Here is a 14,397-nt window from a genome sequence, read left to right as displayed (position 1 = left end):
TGAAATGAAAGATTCAAAGACATAAAGACATAATAAAACTCCATATCAATCTATAGATCTAATATAATTCCAATCAAAATTTCAAGATTATATTTAACAAAGTTATTAGCAAAATTCAGAAAATTCTGAATATATATATACACACTTATCTCACATACATATTTGTTATCATTAAAAATAATTAAAAGAATTTGATCTTATTATAGCAGTTAAAGGGCTTCCCTGGTAGCTCAGATGGTAAAGAATCTGCCTGTAGTGCAGGAAACCCAGGGTCAATCCCTGGGTCAAGAAGATCCCCTGAAGAAGGAAATGGCAACCCACTCCAGTATTCTTGCTTAGAAAATCCCATGGACAGAGGAACCTGGCAGGCTACAGTTCATGGGGTCACAAAGAATTGACACAACTGAGCAACTTCACTTTCACTTTCTACAGAGCTTAGAAAAATATGCCAGTGGAACAAACTATAGAGTCCAGAAGCAGCTACATTTCTATATGATAACTGATATAAGATACAGATTACATAGAAAGTCAAAGAAGAAAAGATGGATGGAATTTATAGTATATGATGCTAGAGCAACTCATTTTCCATATGGAAAAAAATTGTAGCTCAACTTCAAGCTATCTTAAACAATAAGTGTCAGGTGGCCAACAGAAATAAACATTAACCATAAAACTTCAAAATGATAAAGAAAAAAGAGAATATTCTCTTGGCTTTGAATAGAAAGAGATTTTTTTTTCTTTAAACAAGGCCCCAAAAAATCACATATCATAGTTCAGTTCAGTTGCTCAGTCGTGTCCAACTCTTTGCAACCCCATGAACTGCAGCAACCAGGCCTCTCTGTTCATCACCAACTCCTGGAGTATACCCAAACTCATGTCCATCGAGTCAGTGATACCATCCAACCATCTCATCCTCTCTCGTCCCCTTCTCCTCCTGCCCCCAATCCTACCCAGCATTAGAGTCTTTTCCAATGAGTCAACTCTTCGCATGAGGTGGCCAAAGTATTGGAGTTTCAGCTTCAACATCAGTCCTTCCAATGAAAACCCAGGATTGATCCCCTTTAGGATGGATTGATTGGATCTCCTTGCAGTCCAAGGGACTCTCAAGAGTCTTCTCCAACACCACAGTTCAAAAGCATCAATTCTGCGGTGCTCAGCTTTCTTCACCATCCAACTCTCACATCCATACATAACCACTGGAAAAACCATAGCCTTGACTAGACGGACTTTTTTTGGCAAAGTAATGTCTCTGCTTTTAAATATGCTATCTAGGTTGGCCATAACCTTCCTTCCAAGGAGTAAGCGTCTTTTAATTTCATGGCTGCAATCACCATCAGCAATGATTTTGGAGCCCAAAAAAATAAAGTCTGACACTATTTCCACTATTTCCCCATCTATCATTATAGGGGACTGGAATGCAAAAGTAGAAAGTCAGGAAACACCTGGCGTAACAGGCAAATTTGGCCTGGGAGTACAGAATGAAGCAGGGCAAAGGCTAATAGAGTTTTGCCAAGAGAACTCACTGGTAATAGCAAACACCCTCTTCCAACAACACAAGGGAAGACTCTACACATGGACATCACCAGATGATCAACACCGAAATCAGATTGATTATATTCTTTGCAGCCAAAGATGGAGAAGTTCTATACAGTCAGCAAAAACAAGACCGGGAGTAGACTGTGGCTCAGATCATGAACTGTTTATTGCCAAATTCAGACTTAAATTGAAGAAAGTAGGGAAAACCACTAGTCCATTCAGGTATGACCTAAATCAAATCCCTTATGAATATACAGTAGAAGTGAAAAATAGATTTAAGGGGCTAGATCTGATAGACAGAGTGCCTGATGAACTATGGACAGAGGTTCGTGCTATTGTACAGGAGACAGGGATCAAGACAATCCCCATGGAAAAGAAATGCAAAAAAGCAAAATGGCTGTCTGAGGAGGCCTTACAGATAGCTGGGAAGAGAAGAGAAGCGAAAAGCAAAGGAGAAAAGGAAAGATATTCCCACCTGAATGCAGAGTTCCAAAGAATAGCAAGGAGAGATAAGAAAGCCTTCCTCAGAGATCAATGCAAAGAAATAGAGGAAAACAACAGATTAGGAAAGACTAGAGATCTCTTCAAGAAAATTAGAGATACCAAAGGAACATTTCATTCAAAGATAGGCTCGATAAAGGACAGAAATGGTATGGACCTAACAGAAGCAGAAGATATTAAGAAGAGGTGGCAAGAATACGCAGAAGAACTGTACAAAATAGATCTTCACGACCCAGATAACCACGATGGTGTGATCACTCACCTAGAGCCAGACATCCTGGAATGTGAAGTCAAGTGGGCCTTAGAAAGCATCACTACGAACAAAGCTAGTGGAAGTGATGGAATTCCAGTTGAGCTATTTCAAATCCTGAAAGATGATGCTGTGAAAGTGCTGCACTCGATATGCCAGCAAATCTGGAAAACTCAGCAGTGGCCACCGGACTGGAAAAGGTCAGTTTTCGTTCCAATCCCAAAAAAAGGCAGTGCCAAAGAATGCTCAAACTACCGCGCAATTGCACTCATCTCACATGCTAGTAAAGTGATGCTCAAAATTCTCCAAGCCAGGCTTCAGCAATACGTGAACCGTGAACTTCCAGATGTTCAAGCTGGATTCAGAAAAGGCAGAGGAACCAGAGATCAAATTGCCAACATCCACTGGATCATCGAAAAAGCAAGAGAGTTCCCGAAAAACATCTATTTCTGCTTTATTGACTATGCCAAAACCCTTGACTGTGTGGATCACAATAAACTGTGGAAAATTCTTAAAGAGATGGGAACACAAGACCATCTGACCTGCCTATTGAGAAACCTGTATGCAGGTCAGGAAGCAGCAGTTAGAACTGGACATGGAACAACAGAATGGTTCCAAATAGGAAAAGGAGTATGTCAAGGCTGTATATTGTCACCCTGCTTATTTAACTTATATGCAGAGTACATCACGAGAAACGCTGGGCTGGAGGAAACGCTGGGCTGGAAGAAACACAAGCTGGAATCAAGATTGCCAGGAGAATATCAATAACCTCAGATATGCAGATGACACCACCTTTATGGCTGAAAGTGAAGAACTAAAGAGTCTCTTGAAAGTGAAAAAGGAGAGTGAAAAAGTTGGCTTAAAACTCAACGTTCAGAAAACTAAGATCATGGCATCTGGTCCCACATATCATAAAGGAAAGGAAATTTGACTATATCAAAATAAAAATTTCTGTACAGCATAGAAATGAGTAAGATAAAAATCAATTAATTATAAAATTTCATAGACCTATGTTCACAGATACACCAATGAGTGCAGATAACACTGATGAAATACAAATATGTTGCCTGGATTGCAACAATGTCAATTTCCTGGTGTGATAGTGCATTAGAATTATGCAAGATGTTACCACTGGGATTATCTGGGTGAAGTGTACCTGGAATCTGTCCTTTGATTTTGCTTTTCGACACCTGTGACTCTACAGTTATTGCAAAATAAATAACGTTCTTAAAACTTGGTGGAAAATTATGTTTGCGGCATAAAGGAAAAGATATAGACATCCAAAATAAAGACTTCCTAAACTTCAATAAGGATTTTTTTTCTTTTAAATAACGAAGAAGACAGAGAAAGAAGGGACTTGAAGGGGGAAAGTCTGGTGGAATGAAAGGTAGGAAAGGAAAGGACAAGAAGACAAAAAGGGCAAAAGTATCAGTTTAACAAACAGAAAAATTAAGAATATATTTAAAGATTCTCAGATTCATTAGTAATTAGAGAAGTGCACGTAAGAGCAATAATGAGATTGCAATTTTCTCTATCTGTACTTGCAAAAATGAAAGAGCTGTAGAGAATTAAGCATGGCTGAAGTAGAGATAAAAGAGCTCTCCTATGATGCTGGTAAGAGAATAAACAGAAACAGCTACTGTGCAGGTGATTCAACAGCCAGCTTTACAGGTGGCTATGACCCAAAATCCTCTTAGCTCCAGCAACTGGACATCTTCCATGATCCAGGCAAATGGGTACTGGGATTTCCTTGGCGGCCATACCAGTTGCTCTCAGTCCCCACAAGGTGATGCTATTCTAGGTGTCTTGGTTTGCTGGTGTGTTTCTGACACTGTACACTGACCCCGTGGCAACCTTACTTCTGTCTGGGGCAAAATGATAGAATATGTATTTGCTTGAAGACAGTTTTGCAAAAAGCAGAAAAAATATATAAGAAAGAAATTATGCCTGGTCTCAAAAAGTCAAACATGACTTAGCAACTAAACAGCAGCAGCAGCAGCATAGTGGTCTCGGGTTCAGAAAACCTCATCCAAAATTTAGCCAGAGTGTTGTCTTTTCTCCAGTCACAGTTACCCAGCTGTAATGAGTATAAAGCATTTTGTTATATTTTCCTTGGCACCAGCCTGGAAAACTAAGTCATGGTCATCCTGACTTTGTTACTTTGCCAACGCTATCTCCTGGGGAACTTTCATAACATATTACAAATTAGTAATAAAATAACTTGGCATTTGAATCTACTTGGCCTCAGCTTTGGAGACATCATAAGGTTCACAGGAACTGTGGCAAACACAATGCTCTGTTTTTCACAGAGAGGGAAACCACTGCTGAACAACAGTGCACGTTTGCCTTGGGAAATGTTCACTTATTCTTCAAATAAATATGAGTGTATTTAATAATCAATATAAAATAATAAAAAGAAGCCATATTTATTCACCAAATGAATTTGGTATTTACTTCATCAATATCATAAGTCTGTCACTTTCTAGATGTTGGGTAAACAGTGATCAAATAAAATTCTTTCTGCCTTAGAGTGAAAGCTCCAGTGAAGGAAGATGTTCAATTCAGTTCAGTCGCTCAGTCGTGTCCAACTCTTTGCGACCCCATGAACCGCAGCATGCCAGGCCTCTCTGTCCATCACCAACTCCCTGAGTCCACCCAAATTCATGTCCATTGAGTCTATGATGCCATCTAGCCATCTCATCCTCTGTCGTCCCCTTCTCCTGCCCCCAATCCTTCCCAGCATCAGGGTCTTTTCCAATGAGTCAGCTCTTCGCATCAGATAGCAAAAGTATTGGAGTTTCAGCTTCAACATCAGTCCTTCCAATGAACACCCAGGACTGATCTCCTTTGGGATGGACTGGTTGGATCTCCTTGCAGTCCAAGGGACTCTCAAGAGTCTTCTCCAACACCACAGTTCAAAAGCATCAATTCTTTGGCACTCAGCTTTCTTCATAGTCCAACTCTCACATCCATACATGACCACTGGAAAAACCATAACCTTGACTAGACGGATCTTTGTTGACAAAGTAATGTCTGTGCTTTTAAATATGCTATCTAGGTTGGTCATAACTTTCCTTCCAAGGAGTAAGCATCTTTTAATTTCATGACTGCATCACAATCTGCAGTGATTTTGGAGCCCAGAAAAATAAAGTCAGCCACTGTTTCCACTGTTTCTCCATCTATCTGCCATGAAGTGATGGGACTGGATGCCATGATCTTAGTTTTCTGAATGTTGAGCTTTAAGCCAATGTTTTCACTCTCCTCTTTCACTTTCATCAAGAGGCTCTTTAGTTCTTCTTCACTTTCTGCCATAATGGTGGTGTCATCTGCATATCTGAGGTTATTGATATTTCTCCTGGCAATCTTGATTCCAGCTTGTGCTTCCTCCAGCCCAGCGTTTCTCATGATGTACTCTGCATAGAAGGTAAATAAGCAGGGTGACAATATAAAGCTTTGTCGTACTCCTTTTCCTATTTGGAACCAGTCTTTTGTTCCATGTCCAGTTCTAACTGTTGCTTCCTGACCTGCATACAGGTTTCTCAAGAGGCAGGTCAGGGGGTCTTGTGTTCCCATCTCTTTCAGGATTTTCCACAGTTTATTGTGGTAAGCAAACACACAAAGAACTGTCAGATGTCCAATGCTATAGGTACACAGGGGAGGGCCACGGGGCACGACAGCAGTGGGGGTGAGCTTGCTGTTGTTTCATGAGACAGTTGAGGAAATCCTTTATAGTAGGATAACCTTTGAGTAAAGAGATGAACCAAGTGGGGGATGTTATTCTTCATATTTAGAGATCAACACATACTCAAAAAATGCAGACAGCTTCAGCTTTTATGCTAAGCCTGAAAATATTTAATTAAAAAAAATGTAAAACTTGTCTCTGGTCAGAATTTAACCCTCACACCACCATTTTCTAATGCCTATCATACTGAAAAAAAAAAAAAAAATCCCACCCTGAGACCAGAAGCTGTGGGCTATGAGCCCCATCCATCAGCAACTCAGGGTTCTGAGTCCCCAGGGCTCTTTGATTCTAGGTCTTTGCCAAAGTCACCATCACCTCTGAATTACAGTCTCTTCATCTCAAAAATAAAAGGATTATATAATCAGACTATTAAAATTAGATAGTGATCCACCATATGATCCAGCAATTTTACTTCTGGGTATTTATCTGACGAAAACAAAAACACAAACTCAAAAAGATATCTGCACCTCCATGTTAATAGTAGCATTATTTACACCAGCTGAGATATGAAAACAACCTGTCTGTCCATGGATAAAGGGCTAAAGATGTGGAAGATGTAGTGTGTGTGTGTGTGTGTATATATATATATACACATATACACACATATATATATATTATTAGTCGCTAAGTCATGTCCAACTCTTTGCAACCCCATGGACTATAGCTCACCAGGCTACTCTGGCCATGGGATTCCCAGGCAAGAATACTGGAATAAGTTGCCATTTCCTTCTCCAGGGGATCTTCCTGACCCAGGGATCAAACCTCCATCTTCTGCATTGGCAAGCAGATTATTTACCACTGAGCCACTTATATATGTATATATACATATATATGTTTGTATATACAATGTATATTTATAATCAAATACTGTTCAGCCATAATAAAAATAAAATTTTGCCATTTGCAACAGTATAGTTGGACCTTGAGGTCATTATGTTAAGTTAAATAACCAGACAGAGAAAGACAAATACCTTATTTTCTCACTTACTTGTGGAATCTGAAAATAAACAAAACAACAACAACTACAAAAATGAACTCATCGACACAGAGAACAGATTGGTGGTATCCAGAAGCAGGGGTTAGAGTGGTAGGAAAAATGCATGAAGGCAGTCAAAAATAAAAAACAAATTTCCAGTTATAGGATACATATATCATGAAGTGTGATATGCAACATGTTGACTATAGTTTAAAATACTGTAAAAAGAAGGCATAACCTTCTTAGCAGAGATATTTACTTTGTAACTGGACAAAAAAAAGGGGTTAAATCTCATTGCGGTGTCCACATTTCTTCCAACTCATATCATGATAGACAGTTTCCTCCTCCCACCAAGTGCTGTAAACCCTTTGAAGTGAAAAACACAGAGAGAAACTGGCATTAAAAAAGACAAACCAGTTAGAAAATGGAGGGTGCAGGTGAGAACAGAAAGATAGAAACGTGAAATTGCCTGCGTTCTTATTCTTTTAAAGCTCATGAACAGTTCTCTCCCAGAGCATCTGTTCTTGGTGGCTGTCCAACATGTGAGTCCATCCCAAAGTCCTATTCTTACCGCTCCTGACAGGATTAGACAGAAGAGCAGGAACCAGTCAGTTTCCATGGATAAGCCCACTGTTGCCCCATTTTACTATCTGTTTCCACAATTTATTCTGAGCCAAAAGATCAAAGCAGCAAATACCATGTTACCAGTCATGGTTTTTTAATAATAACAAATAAAATACTTCCCCAGTGAAAAGTTTGATCATCCCTAAAAAGATTCAGTGCCTATTTAAAATGACTGACCTTGGACAAGGCATTTAACCTTACTCTGCCTCAGGGTCCTCATGTATAAAATGGAAAATAATAATAGCCCACATCATAGAATCATTGTATAAGATAAGCAAATGGAAATACCTCATGTGTTTAGAACAACATCTGGGATATTTTAAGTAACATATCAGGGTTCATTATTATAATTCCAATTATATCTGCCCCCAAAATAGAAGCCGACCATGTTGGCCTTCAGGCTTCCTTGGTAGCTCAGATGGTAAAGAACCTGCCTCAGTACAGAAGATCTGGGTCAAGAAGATCCCCTGGAGAAGGGAATGACTACCCACTCCAGTACATTTTCTTTTTTTTTTTTGGAGGCTAATTACTTTACAATAATGTGATGGTTTTTCCCATACATAGACATGAATCAGTCATGGGTGTACCTGTGTCCCTCCCATCCTGAATCCCCTTTCCACCCCGCCTCCTTACTCCATCCCTCTGGGTTGTCCCAAAGCACTGGCTTTGAGTGCCCTGCTTCATGCATTGAACCTGCACTGCCTGGAGAATTCCATGGACAGAGGAGCCTGGTTATCTACAGTCCATGGGGTTGCAAAGAATCAGATACGACTGAGCGACTAACACTTTCACTTCACTTTCATATTGGCCTTCACGTTTCTCTTTCATGCTGGCAGAAATCTAGAGAATCTATTTGTTCATTGATTCTTGCATTTGCATTTATACAGGGTGATGTAAGACACAGTTATAGGCAACTGAAACCCTCATTCTGATGGAAAAGAGCAAGTTTCTGTGAGATGGTTTTATAAAGCACAGGGCTGAAGGGTAAGGGAAGGCCACTCTGAGATTTGACTACTAAGCCAAGATCTGAAGAATAATGAGGTTTTAATCAACACAGAGAAATGGATGGAAGGCAGTCAGTAGAGAATTTTAAACAGAAAAGTTAGCAGAACATAGTCCTTGTAGAGGAAGGGGCAGGAAATGACTGAAGACTGGAAGGTAGCCCATGAGACTGATACAACTGAGGGGTCTGGAGAGCCACAAAACTTGGCCCCAGAGCACAAAGAAACTGGTGACCCACTGGCTGCAGTTTGTGGAGGTGCCTCTCAGTTAGGGCATGTGTCCTAACAGGTGAGAGTTTAGCTGAACTTGGTGTTATCCATAAGACTTGATGAAAGAGGAAATCTGAGAAAGCAAGAGCTTCACTAATAAGAAGAAGGAAATTGTCTATCTATTCCAAATCCTGCCCATCAGGCACCAGGCAGGAAGCCAGGGTTCTGATATCTGTTTATACAATGTATGAGTTATCATTACACTGGTAAATTAAGTGATATGTTTGCTTTATTTCAAATCACTAAGTTTTATATTAGAGTGATATACTCTTACCGCTTTGCTTATCAAACCAGAAAATTCATCATGCAAAGTCCATTTTTCACAGCACGTCTAAATCCTTTTCTCCAGGCAACCCGCCTGGTCCATGTTAATGCAATTCCTTTAGACATCACTGCCAAGCTAGAAAATCAGAGCATGCCTTCAGGGGACACTAAGCACATCATGGTAATAGCTTTCTAAGATTATTTATTTTTCACAAAGTTGAAAAACTTGATACAAAATGTGTGTTATAGGACACTAAAGATATTTATCTCAAACTGAACACAACAGTTGTCTATTTATCCCATATGAAAGCCCAGGTTCTTTACTTACACAACTCTTGAATAAAAAGAAAGTGAAGATTTAGCTTTAATATCAAATCCTGATATTAAATGTATTATAAGTGTTGACACACAGAATTGACTCTATTCCACAACTGTCTCCAGGTACAGGAATATAAATTTAAGGCAACATATGTTGGTAAGTTGGTATTTGACATCTCTGAATTTTCCACATTTCCATTTTTCTTGAACTCAGTTTCCAATGTATCAAGTTATTCTTTTAACTAAAATATATAACCTAGATTAGAAATAATTGCTTATGAGTTATTATATCTTCAGAAGAAGTCAATCCAGATCTGAATAGAAAAAGTACTTTTATCCATGACAATTCTTTATTTTTGCTTATTCAACAAAAAGATTAATTAGGTATTAATTCTCAAGGAACTATTATCAGAGAGTAAAAAACATACCTAAAATGTTAATACAAAAAGAACACCTGAAACATTAGTAAGCAGACATTTTTCCCAGCATATTTCTTTCATTAGTGTGAATGAGATAGAGTCCTAGGTAGGAAAGCAAAGAGAATGTTTTGTGTAAATGTAACTATAGAAATATTTCAAAAAGGCACAAATGTCTTAAAAAACACATGAAAAACTGAATGGCAGGGTAATAAAAGACACGTAAATTTCATTATATGCCTTATATTTATACCAAAGAGTTAATAGAAATATATTTATATTTGGGGTTTTGATTATTTGGATTTTGAGAGATTAGAAAGGAATACAAAGTAATAAAGAAATATTAATTTTTTCCTGTGATTCTCATGAAGTTGCTTAATAAGGAACCACTGAAATTTCTGCAATTTCTATTAGATAGATAAGGGGATGATAGGTAGATATGTAGATAGATAGTAGGTGATGGACACATAGAGATTCCTTTCAGAAGTACATAGTCATCTCCTTTGGAGGTAAAGATGAAAATCCCTGGGTCAATGCCACCTTGAGCCATGGTCAACATCCTGGTGGCCTATGTCATTCTCCTATCAACAAAGTGACCAATTCAAGGCAACACAAAAGGGACAAGGAGGTCATCTCTGGTGCCCCTGAGAAGCTGTTCATAGCAAAGCCTCTGCTTAGCACGACTCACAGCTGAAAGACGCTTACACCGAGCCTCCGAGTCTTCTCACTGGTGTGTTGCTATAGTTCTGTCTTTCTTTCGGGTGATCTAACTCCCTTTTTTCTTGGCCAGTGCTCCCTACCTTTAAAGGGATTGCAGTAAGGACAGATGTCCTCCATTTTCCTCTGTGGTCCTATTTTCCTCTGGATCCTCTGTGGGCCACAGTCCAGTGGTCCAGCTGGCAGAGAGGTGGCACCATTCTTAGTCCACAGGTACCTCCTTGGATGCAGGCAGTCATGAACCTCAGCATCACCTTTCTCCATGTGCATCATGACTCAGCCTCCCAGGAGGCAGTGTTGCCTGGCGACCACTGCCAGTGACTGTTCAGGTCATGACGTTGTTGACCTGGACTGGGTTGCCATTTCCTACTCCAGGAGATCTTCTGATCCAGGGATTGAACCATGTCTCTTGTGTCTCCTGCATTTAGGTGGATTCTTCACCACTGGTACCACCTAGGAAGGTCAGAGTCTTATAGGCCCTTCATCAAATGAGCACGGCCCCAACTTTACTAAGGTCTTTTCACTTTAGTTTTAGTTTGGCTAGTTTTCATTTTTCCTCTTCAGCAGCATTTTAAGGAACATCTGATTTATCACTGTCTCCCTGATTCTGGAGACTTTTGAATAGAAAAAGAGCTAAAGAAGAGAAATATATTCATAGGATTGTTGAATAGGATGAATGGTGAAGAATGTCTTTTTATTACTATATTCTTTTTCATCAGTTTGCATTCATACAATATTCTTTCTATTCAAGAACATACTCAAGGATACATATGTATTTTAAAAAGTACATTCTTTAGGAATATATTGCTAGTGTATATATTTAAGAATAGACATAATAAGCATTCAGTAGTGAGAAAATATATTCATGGAAAAACTTTATTGAGAAAAAATACTCTCATTCACCAGCACATTCATACAGACAGATTTTTCTTATGTCCCACTAGCTTGCCTCTCACTTTTTTAGCTTTCAGCTGTAGCTATAGGGAACAGTTGCAAATAAATTGGACATTCTTTAACACATATGTAGAAGTCTATCATTCTATACATGAATATGAAGAAGTATAACATGCTTCATACTCATATGAAGAAAACATGAAAATGAGTCAACTTCAAACAGTGGAAAGGAACACATTGGGCAAATGAGTTTTAAACAGATTGACCACTTAATAAACTGGCTTTGCCTTGTAGCCCAGATATGAGGGTGTGGGAACTGCTTCTTCAGGACCTGTCATGGAAGAGAGAGATGACTTCAAAGCAAAAACTAGGGATAGTTGGCTAGATGGGGAAATGGCAACGTCTTAAGTGTATGAAGTCCGCAAGAAGGTAAGGCAAGCTGAGTCAAGACTGAACTATGGTTGCCACCACCCAGGTGTTGCTGTTGTTCTTTCGCTAGGTGGTGTCTGAGTCTTTGAGACCTCATGGACTATAGCATACCAGGCTCCCCTGTCCTTCACTAACTCCTGGAGTTTGCTCAAATTAATTTCCATTAAGTCAGTGATGCAATCTAACCATCTCATCTTCTGCCACCCTTGTCTCCTTTTGCCTTCAACCTTCCCTAGCATCGGGGTCTTTCCCAATGAGTTGACTCATCACATCAGGTGGCCAAAAGTATAGGAGCTTCGGCTTAAACGTCAGTCCTTCCAATGACTATTCAGGGTTGATTTCCTTTGAGATTGACTGGTTTGAGGTCCTTGCATGTCCAAGGGACTCTCAAAAGTCTTCTCTAGCATCACAATTCGAAAGCACCAGTTCTTCAGTACACAGTCCAAGATCAAGCAACAAAATATGGTGAAATCTTGGATGCTGGAAGCTACCAGAGCAACGAGTGACCAGGATATGTCCCAGGAGACATTCCAGGACATAGTGAAACTGGAGGCTCCTACTCATGTCCACAACCCCAATAAACCATGGAAGATCTATATTCCTGCTTCAAACATTCGCATAAGTGTAGAGGGAAGGAACACTGCCTTGAGTCTGAACATTATCTCACTGCCTAAAGCACTTTGTAATCAGAGCAGGCTAGAGATGGATTGTATACGCCATTTAGTTACTAACTTTGATTGGACTGTCCCAAGTTATTAATTTTGGATTTTCTCCCTACCTAATTCATGGAGACTAAGACGACAAATCAATATTAGACAAATAAAGTAATATGAGTTCTACTAGTTAACCCACTGCACAAGATCACCTGTATATCATTCTGATGCCCCTAAGATGCCACATATTCCTCTAAACATGAGAAAAGATTCTTAAAGTAAAATCCGAATTAGTGCTTTCAATGGAGGTTCATTGTGTAATTTTAGAATTCCCCATTTCCATCCAAGTCTAGGCTATGATTACTTAAATCAATTAAACTACTGCACAATTACACTAATCTCACATGCTAGCAAAGTAATGCTCAAAATTCTCCAAGCCAGGCTTCAACAGTATGCGAATCGTGAACTTCAGTTGTGAAACTGGATTTAGAAAAGGCAGAGGAACCAGAGAACATCCATTGGCTCATAGAAAAAGCAAAAAAGTTCCGGAAATAGAGCTACTTTGTCTTTATTGACTACGCCAAAGCCTTTGACTGTGTGGATCACAACAAACTGTGGAAAATTCTTAAAGAGATGGGAATACCAGAGCACCTTACCTGTCTTCTGAGAAATCTGTATGTAGGTCAAAAAGCAACAGTTAGAACTGGACATGGAACAACAGACTGGTTCCAAATAGGAAAAGGAGTACATCAAGGCTGTATATTGCTACCCTGCTTATTTAACTTATAGGCAGAGCACATCCTGCGAAACACTGGGCTGGAAGAAACACAAGCTGGAATCAAGATTGCTGGGAGAAATATCAATAACCTCAGATATGCAGATGACACCACCCTTATGGTAGAAAGTGAAGAACTAAAGAGCTTCTTGATGAAAGTGAAAGAGGAGAGTGAAACAATTGGCCTAAAACTCAAAATTCAGAAAACCAAGATCATGGCATCTGGTCCCATCACTTCATGGCAAATAGATGGTGAAACAATGGAAAAAGTGACAGACTTTATTTTTGAGGGCTCCAGAATCACTGCAGATAGTGACTGCAGCCATTAAATTAAGACACTTGCTCCTTGGAAGAAAAGCTATGACCAACCTAGACAGCATATTAAAAGCAGAGACATTATTTTGCCAACAAAGGTCCGTCTAGTCAAAGCTATGGTTTTTCCAGTAGTCACATATGGATGTGAGAGTTGGACTAGAAAGAATGCCGAGTGCCAAAGAACTGATGCTTTTGAAATGTGGTGTTGAAGAAGACTCTAGAGAGTCTGGACTGCACGGAGATCAAGCCAGTCAATCCTAAAGGAAATCAGTCATGAATATTTATTGGAAGGACTGATGCTGATTCATGGATCTAACATTCCAGGTTCCTATGCATCAGGAGATGACAAGAGTGAACATCCACATTCTAGGAATCAGTGAACTAAGATGGACTGGAATGGGTGAATTTAACTCAGATGACCATTATATCCACACTGTGGGCAGGAATCCCTTAGAAGAAATGGAGTAACCATCACAGTCAAAAAAGAATCCGAAATGCAGTACTTGGATGCAATCTCAAAAATGACAGAATGATCTCTGTTCGTTTTCAAGGCAAACCATTCAATATCAAGGTAATTCAAGTCTATGCCCTGCCCAGTAATGCTGAAGAAGCTGAAGTTGAACAGTTCTATGAAGACCTACAAGACCTTTTAGAACTAACACCCCAAAAAGATGTCCTTTTCATTATAGGGGACTGGAATGCAAAAGTAGGAAGTC

Source organism: Giraffa tippelskirchi, chromosome 1, assembly GCF_054371585.1.
Source record: "Giraffa tippelskirchi isolate mGirTip1 chromosome 1, T2T-mGirTip1v1.2.pri, whole genome shotgun sequence".
Classification (NCBI taxonomy): domain Eukaryota; kingdom Metazoa; phylum Chordata; class Mammalia; order Artiodactyla; family Giraffidae; genus Giraffa; species Giraffa tippelskirchi.
Note: the sequence above shows the minus strand (reverse complement) of the source record.